Below are 8,475 nucleotides of genomic sequence, written 5' to 3' on the forward strand. Positions count from 1 at the left end.
GAGAGAGAGAGAGAGAGAGAGAGAGAGAGAGAGAGAGAGAGAGAGAGAGTGTGTTACATGAATCGTTTGACGCACGACCCAGATTGAGCCAAGTGTGTGTGTGTGAGAGAGAGAGAAGAGGTGCGAACTCTCCAAACTATCACGTATATGCTGAGAAGATTTCACAGCTTAAGAGATGTCATATGTCTGAGTACAGAAAACCGAGGCATTCATCCTGTCGTTTAAGCCATGATTGTCTGTCTGCTGTGTCTATCTGCCAAACCAGCGAGGCAGAAAATCCCACCCAACGCTCCTCGATTAATAAGGGACAGTGAAAAGGCACTCTGGGCTCTCTGGGGATTGCAGAGGAGGGAAATTAGCCCACATCAGGCTAATCAGAGGACCTCAGAGTCCATTAACATTTGCATCACAATCGCAGGTATAGCGCGCTGCCTTCGTTATGGACTAGGTTATGTCTGCGTTCAACACTTTTGTGCAAATGGTTTTGCAGCCAAACACTTCAGAGCCTGTTCTTGATTTCAGCACCATGGATAGCGTGACAATCCACCCCAAAAAAGACATTTCTATTCTTATCAAAGCGACATTAATCTTTTCTTTTTTTTAATTGCATTTGAAGGTTCTTTTGATATTGGACACACACAAAAAAAATCCTCCACTAACTTGTTTTTTTTTAGTTTTCAGCCAAATCTCGTGGCCTTCATCGGCTGTGTGACTTGCTCAGTTGTTGATGATTTGACTGATTCGTTCCAGTGATTTTGGCAGTAAAGGGAAAATCTACCAAAACAGAGGAGTGTCCACTGAAGCAGGAAATCGAAAAGGCAAGACTTGAGCTTCTGATATAATGAGATGACACGTCTTTGACACAGAATGACTGACGCTTTGGACTCATGTAAGCTAGTTGAGATGTTTAAAAACGGTATAGCCATATATTTTTATCAAAGTGATGAAATTCAATTGAGTTTGATTTAAAGAAATTTAAGATTTTCTGGTTCTTACCGTCTTCACATGACATTAGGTTAAATAAGAATAACCCCATGCCTTATAAAAACGTTTAAAGCAAATCAGGTACAAAACTTTCACTTAAACCTCCATTTAAAGTCGTATTAAACATATAATCAGCTATGGTCAAGTTTATAATGGAACAAAGAGAATCGTGTTCGTAAGGTCTAACTGAAAATAGCGGGTGATATGCAAACATCATCATATTTATCTCCACTGTTTTTCCTCCCCTCGTCCTGCAGCCATCAGACGATCACAGCCGCCGCCCACTTCCACAGAGAGAAATCCAGGTGGCCCACAGTGGTAAACCACTAAGAGCCTTTTCATTACTCCTAATGCGCCTGTTTAATGGCTTATTATGGGCTCCCGAGAGACTTCCTCAGAGAGGGGTTTGTATTAGTCCTGCATGATGGCTCCTGTCTGAGAGCTGTGATAAATAGCATGAGAAATTCTTCTACTCTATCTATCTATCTATCTATCTATCTATCTATCTATCTATCTATCTATCTATCTATCTATCTATCTATCTATCTATCTATCTATCTATCTATCTATCTATCCACCGACCTACCGACCTACCGACCTACCCTGCTGTAGGCAGAAAATGTAGCTCAAATGATTTGTTTTAGCCACAAAAAGAGTGTAATCTGTGTCCATAGGTGGGTTCATTCCTCTCTGCCTCCCAGTGTGCTTTTATATAAAACGCTCCCCAGACGCTGTTTTGCTGTTAACCCACGGTGACTTGCCTCTCTCCATCAACCTTTGACGTCCTCTTCCCAGGTTCACTCTCCTGCTGCGACACATTAACATTGTAATTGCCTTTTTTTGAGCACAATAAACGGAGCCAGTCCGTGGGGACCTGCAAGGCCCGGGGCTGGCACAAAGCTATGCCATCGATTTTTCACTCTGTCAAAAAAAAAAAAAAATCTCTGCCATCAATAGCATGCATGTTTTTCTGTTATGCTGAATTTCTGCAGATGATGTGGGGTATCTGGTGTCCATCTGACACTTGCCTCAGGCCACATTATGCAGTTACAGCTAATGATGAATGGATTGAATAAATGGTCTACTAATGACTTAAAACATTATTAGCCTATATTAGTTGTTGTTATTGGCCTATATTGTCAGACATAATGTGTAAGTGAGTAGGCAAGGAACATGCCTCCTGTATTGATCAATCCTAAGGTGATAGAAAATCATCAATATCTATCACACCTAATCTACTGTAGTAAGAACTCCTTCTATTGATGTTTGTGTGTGTGTGTGTGTGTGTGTGTGTGTGTGTGTGTGTGTGTGTGTGTGTGTGTGTGTGTGTGTGAAACACATATTTAGTTGTATATGTGTGCGGTTGTGGTTGTCTCACCCAACACTTGTACAACAGTGTGTGTGTCTGTGTTTGCATAATGTGAAAATGTGTAACTGTTAAGGGTGTGACTATGTGGTGTGTGTGTGTGCGTGTGCGCGCGTATGTGTGTGTGGTCTTGTCACCCTGAGCAAAGTCAATACAGGAGCAGACCTCAGTGGCTGGTTAACTGATGTGTAATAGTTTTGTTCTCATTAAAGTTTTATGTCATGCGAGCAGCGAAAGCCTTGTCGGCTCTCAGGGATTCCCACGTTTGAATCACGCTGCACTTTGACTGAGTGAGCTGAAGGGTTCACAGTGTTTCACCCTGGAGCACTTGACATATGGTGACTGGGAGTTTGTCACCAGGACAACCTTCCTGATAAGCTTAGTTTGTAGCCGTGTAGCTGTATCATGTAGTTTTAGCCTATTATGTTTTCAACCCACATATGTTAGGATTTAGATTATTTCGGTTACAATATCACAATATAAGGATAAAACGTTTACCTTACGACAGTGAACAGAGATGGGTTCAGGTGGGGGCTGAATTTCTCAACTTGTCTCACAGGTTATGGTCATGTTCATTATCAAAATGTCTTTCAATCAGTTAAAACTGCAACTCTTTAGATATTTAAGTATAATCAGACAAAACATAGCAGTATATTAATTCCAGCTATATATCAGCAAGAACATCTTTGAGGACACTTTTCAAAAGCCTCAATGTAACCTCCTTGAGTTGCTTGTATTGAGTAGCTTTCATGTTTCTAAAAATACATTTTATTTGCTTAACAAGTGTTTCTTCTGCTGGCATAAATTTGTTATGTTTCTTTTAACTAGATGCTGAATCAAAAGATGAGATGAAACAAATATAGCCCGGCAATACAGGGAATCCCTATTTAAAATTAGCATTGATGCTTTGTTTATTCTAACGCATCCATTTGTTTTTATTAGTATAACCCATCCATTTCCTCTCCCCATCCAGTCTCAATGATTCATTGAATTGCACATCTTGTTTGCAATTGACTACATTCACAACCTGCTGAAAGCTTTTTGTTCTGTCCCTGTGATGTCGGCAAGCCTTCAAACAGCTTTGATTTAATTGAAACGCACAGCGCTCATGGATAGTGCTCTGAGCTTAATAAAGGCAACCACTGGCCATGTTGCATACAGGTTTATGAATAAAAAGCGTGTATGCCTTTGAAAATGTTTTTTTTTTTTACCTCCACAACGTCCCATCCCCCACAGCCACTCTGGTCTGTCATTAACTGCTATTGTCAGCAGCACAATCAAGAGCAGGGGGGGAAAAAACATACTCCAGCACTTATCATGAGCTCAGCCACAAGAAGGAACACACAAAAATGCACAACACACTCACACCAGGAGAATAGATGTTACTATTGATTTCTGTGCTGATGTGCGAGACATTGCGCAAGTACAGAAGAACTGGGTACAAAAGGTGTTTTTGTCTTTCAAGAGCTATAATCGTTCTGCAACACCAGACCAATGACTGGCTCTATATTTAGACAGAAGGTCGATACAGCAATGGGACAGACAGAAATGCAGCATCGCTACAATCTTCAGTTTGATCTGGGCCACTCCTCAGACGCTTTGAAGAGAGAGAGCCTACGATAGGTGAACAATAAGTAATATGAGGAAAACAATATTCTGAAATGCAACAAGTCCTAAAACCTAAACAGACATTTGGGCCGCTTGTCCCTACCCCCTGCAGCGAGCCATAGGAGCGTCTCCTGAAATAGCGCCCTTACGGCAACAGGTGTACCAGACTTTCATCGTCATGGTTACATTATTAAACAGCAATTAGGCTTACGGAACAGTCGCAGCTTGATTACGTTTGTCTCAAAAACTAGGTGGTAAGGTTTAGTGAAAGATCATGGTTTGGGTTACAATAATGAGCCTACTTTATTAAGGTTAGAGGACCTTTGTCATCAATGTTGTGACCGCCCCAACCTACTTCCAGTGTCGCTCTATGTAGTTTGACATCTGACTTCCTCCTTTGCTTTCGTCATAATTAGGCTACTATGGCTGCTAGAGGTAGCTTAACAATTAAATGTAACTATTGGTGGCAATAAGCTGTTTGCACAGGACACACCTCCTGAAATGATTGTGTATTCGATCACTGACACAAATTTCATCCGTTTTTATTTATAGGAGCCACAAAACGACTTAATGTACTTTGTATTTACTGTCTTGTCATTGATATCAGTCATTTAACATCACTGATTTTGTACCCCACCTGTTTTTAGCTGACAGAGCAAACAATTTGAATATGTTCATGGGCCTATGTTGTTTTATACTATTTTTGTTTTATTCACGCAACAGAAATGTTCCATTGTTACAATTATTTAGACCCAATTGATAGGCCTATGGAGTAAACCTGGGGGTTTTGGGCCCCTTGAGGTCTGGGTCCTCTGGGTAGTTTCCTGTTTCGTCCAATTGTTAGTACAACCTTCCAAAACAGGAGCCTACTGATCAATGTCCCACACACTTGTGTTTCCGTTTTTCTCTTGAATGTATCTTTCATACACTTTCCCTAGAGGTTAATGTTGCCTATTGGTTTCTGCCTGACTTGTGCTATAGTGAGCAGCGTCCCCGAGGGCAGCAACACATCTCATACAAACCTGTCAATATACTCAACTTCTCTCACTCCTCTTGACACCGGCCCTCAGGCTCTTTCCCAGTGTGTCTACAATTCACCCCTGATTGCTTTCTGATATCCCTCTTATACTGTTTAAGCAGAACATTGAAGAACACATGCACAGCTGCAGAGGGCAAGCTGACCAGGCAGAAAACACACACACACACACACACGCAGCCACGTGTTTTCAGATATTCAGGGCGTTTCTACATCTCAGAAGAATCTGTATTCCGAGGCCTTAGGTCTGCTGGATTATTACAGCAACATTTTCTGTATTCACTTTCGGTTGCCAACATGTTAAAGCCTATTGCAGCCACTCCCAGATTAAATTAATGGTAAAATGACCATAGGGGAATATTAGATATATGTATAGAAAAAGGCTGATGTTGGTGATTACTTTGTTTCAAGGGCTCAAAATAACTGCAACCTGTGATATGCAAAGCAGGACGTCTCCATTTCCACTCTCATTTTTCTTCGCCCCTTCTATCTTTGGGTTTTGACAGAAGCACAAATCAGGTCCTGTCAGCAGCCTCCCTGTCTGCACCCACATCTTCCTTTCAGTGTGTTAGTGGTAGAACTGGTTTAGGTTTATTCACCATGTGAGTGTTGTGGGCCAAATTCAAAGAGACAAAAGAAAACTGTGATTTAAAAAAAAGAAAAAAAAGAAAGTATACCTGTTTTGTTTTCCTCTTGATCCTTGGATCAACTGTGTTGTATTCCAAGGGCTCCATATGTAAAGTGTAAAGAGTTCAAATCGAGTAAAGCTCATGCCAGTATAGTATGAGTATCAAGTTAGATTATCTCTAGGAAGGCAGTTCATCACAGTGAACATGTCATGGCCTTTATTTTTTTATTTTTTAGTTCTAATATCTTCATGTGAAGGCAAGCAGGGACTGATATCAAAGCTCCTTGCTGTTGTGTTCAAGGACAAACTGAGATCAGAGATTTCAGTGTTGGCTGCCAAGAGGTGTTATATTCATGAGCTATTGGAACATCGATCCCAGAAGAAAAAGAGCACGCAAACACAGACATGGAGAGGGAATAAATTAACTCTGTTGTTTCTTCTATTAAAAAGTTGCTAGTTTGAAGATCACTTTTAACTCTCTTGTTTCTGAGTTTCCCAGAAACACCTGAATGCACCAACAACATACTGAAACCAGTGGCTGTCAGACAACTGATGATGTACTTTAGAAAATGGTAGCTAGTAATTAAAAGTGTACACCAGATTGTGGTTGAATCAGCTGAATGAGAAAAAAACACAACACAGAAACTGATGAGAGGCACACAATATACTCTGAACAACTTCTCTAATCTGCCTTTTAAAAATCCCTCACATTTACCCCAAAATCTCTTTTCAGTGTCAGTGATGTGTCTTTAAGAATAGAAAAAAAGGCCTCTAAGGTTGTGTCCATGTTTGAAAAATTGATTTCAATGCTTGAATCCTCTAGCACATTTGTATAGCATTTAAATTCGCTGTTCAAAATATTGCCCATCACCCACTCACTTCATCCTATCTTGGGCATTCCCATGAAAACAACTAAATATTCCTCTGGTAATATCTGCAGTAACAGAAGTCAAGCTATCAGATCACACCTCTCCCTAATTCAATCTTGAATGTAGCTTATCACGTTTCCACCATGATCTGAAATGTTTCTCACCCTTAGGTGGGCGAGATAACATCTCTATTGTGCGCTTCTGTTTAGTCGAGATAAACAGCAAACAATATTAAACACCTCCGTATCTGTGCCTCACCCCTCCTCTCTCCTTGCACGGTCCGCCTCTCACTCTCACTGCTGCCTTATTGCATTTTCATATCGCAGCTCTCTGTACGCTCCTGTAATGTTTAGTGGTATCTCCCAACGGTGTCAGTGTAGTTTGTAGTTTGGCAGCATGGTGATGGGACCAGTGTTGCCCAGTTGGCTGGTCGGCCCACCCCTTTTGGTGCAGACCGAAATATTATGGATTCCCATGAAATTTTGTACAGACATTCTTGGTCCCCAGAGGATGAATCTTAATGACTTTGGTGATCTCCTGACTTTTCTTAGTGCCACCATTAGGTTGAAACCATCAAATTATCCATTACTTTGGATTATGGCTTCCACCATGCTCGGATGTAGTTTGTGTTCAGTGCTGAATGGTAAATGTTAGCATGCTAACACACCAAAATAAAACACTGACCATTGTAAATATTGTAATATCAGCATGTTAGCACTGTCATTGTGAAGCTAGCATGTAGCTCAACGCACCACTGTGTCTAAGTACAGCCTCTCGTGGCTGCTAGCATAACTCTTACACCTATTTATATTCATGTGCACCAGGATGAAATAGCTTTGATAGTCTGCTCTTTTATTAAATTAATTTTGGAGCTTGATTGATACAAAATAAATGGCAAATTTTTTATAATAGATGAGTTGTTTGCATTATAGTACATTTGATATCTTCCGGAGGAAATGGACATATTTCACTGTTTTATGGACCAAAATGATTCAACAATTAATCAAGAAAACAATCAGCAGATGAATCGACAATGAAAGTAATGGTTAGTTGCCGCCCTACTTAGTGTAGCGACCTCCCCTTCTTTTCAGTAGTTTTATTTTTCTCTTTCAGGTGTCCTCATTATCATCGTCATTCATTAATGTTTCTGCCTCCAGTGTCCTTTCCCATTATCCTCCTTTCCACATGTTCTCATTGTCTCTTTGATATCTCCTTGTACCTCCCACCATACCTTCTTCTCCCATCCTCTCTGTGCTCCCGTTTCCCCCTTTCTTTCCCTCTCTACTCTTCCCCCTATGTCCTCATCTTCCTTTACCCTCCTTGCTGTGTCCTCTCTCCCTCTGCTCTGTTGTGATCATACCTCCACCCAGGCACCTGACTGCAGATAATCACCCCAGAAGAAAGAAAGGAAAAAAAAAAAAAAAAAACGCTCAGTTTTTATCTACAGCCACAGCTGCAATTCATTGTAGAGTGGTGAATGAAGGGGAGAGATTAATAGCACCCCCCTTGACTCCCCCCCACCCCCACCCCTATCCTCCACTTTCTGTCAGTGCTGCCTCCTACAGCTGCTGTTTTCTGGAGTGAAAAGACCCATCTCAATTTGAATGCTCCATTTTGAATTTGCTGAACAGCAGCATTAAATTATGGGCTGTCTTTAAGAAAATGATCATATTCCAGATGATGTTGCACACTGGATTTTATTCAAGAAATGCCCCTCTTTGATTTTTTTTTTTTCAAATTTCTAAGGTCCTAAAATGGACTTCAGAGTGCTACTATGGCTGACATTAATCTGTAAAACTACTTACAGAAATTTTGTTTAAGGACAAAAAAAAAGAACTTATTTTTATTTTTTATTTAAAGCCACTTTAAAGGATGGCGAGGGAAGTGAGATGCTATTAAAAAGAGCCATTTATTTTTGTCTTTATTATTTTGACTTCAAGGCAGCACAGCTCGCAGCGTGAGGTGAATGGCAGAGGGGAGCAGT

Source organism: Seriola lalandi, unplaced genomic scaffold (assembly GCF_002814215.2).
Source record: "Seriola lalandi dorsalis isolate HSWRI2012SDOR001 ecotype SW California unplaced genomic scaffold, Sedor1 jcf7180002053074, whole genome shotgun sequence".
In the NCBI taxonomy this organism is placed as follows: Eukaryota; Metazoa; Chordata; class Actinopteri; order Carangiformes; family Carangidae; genus Seriola; species Seriola lalandi.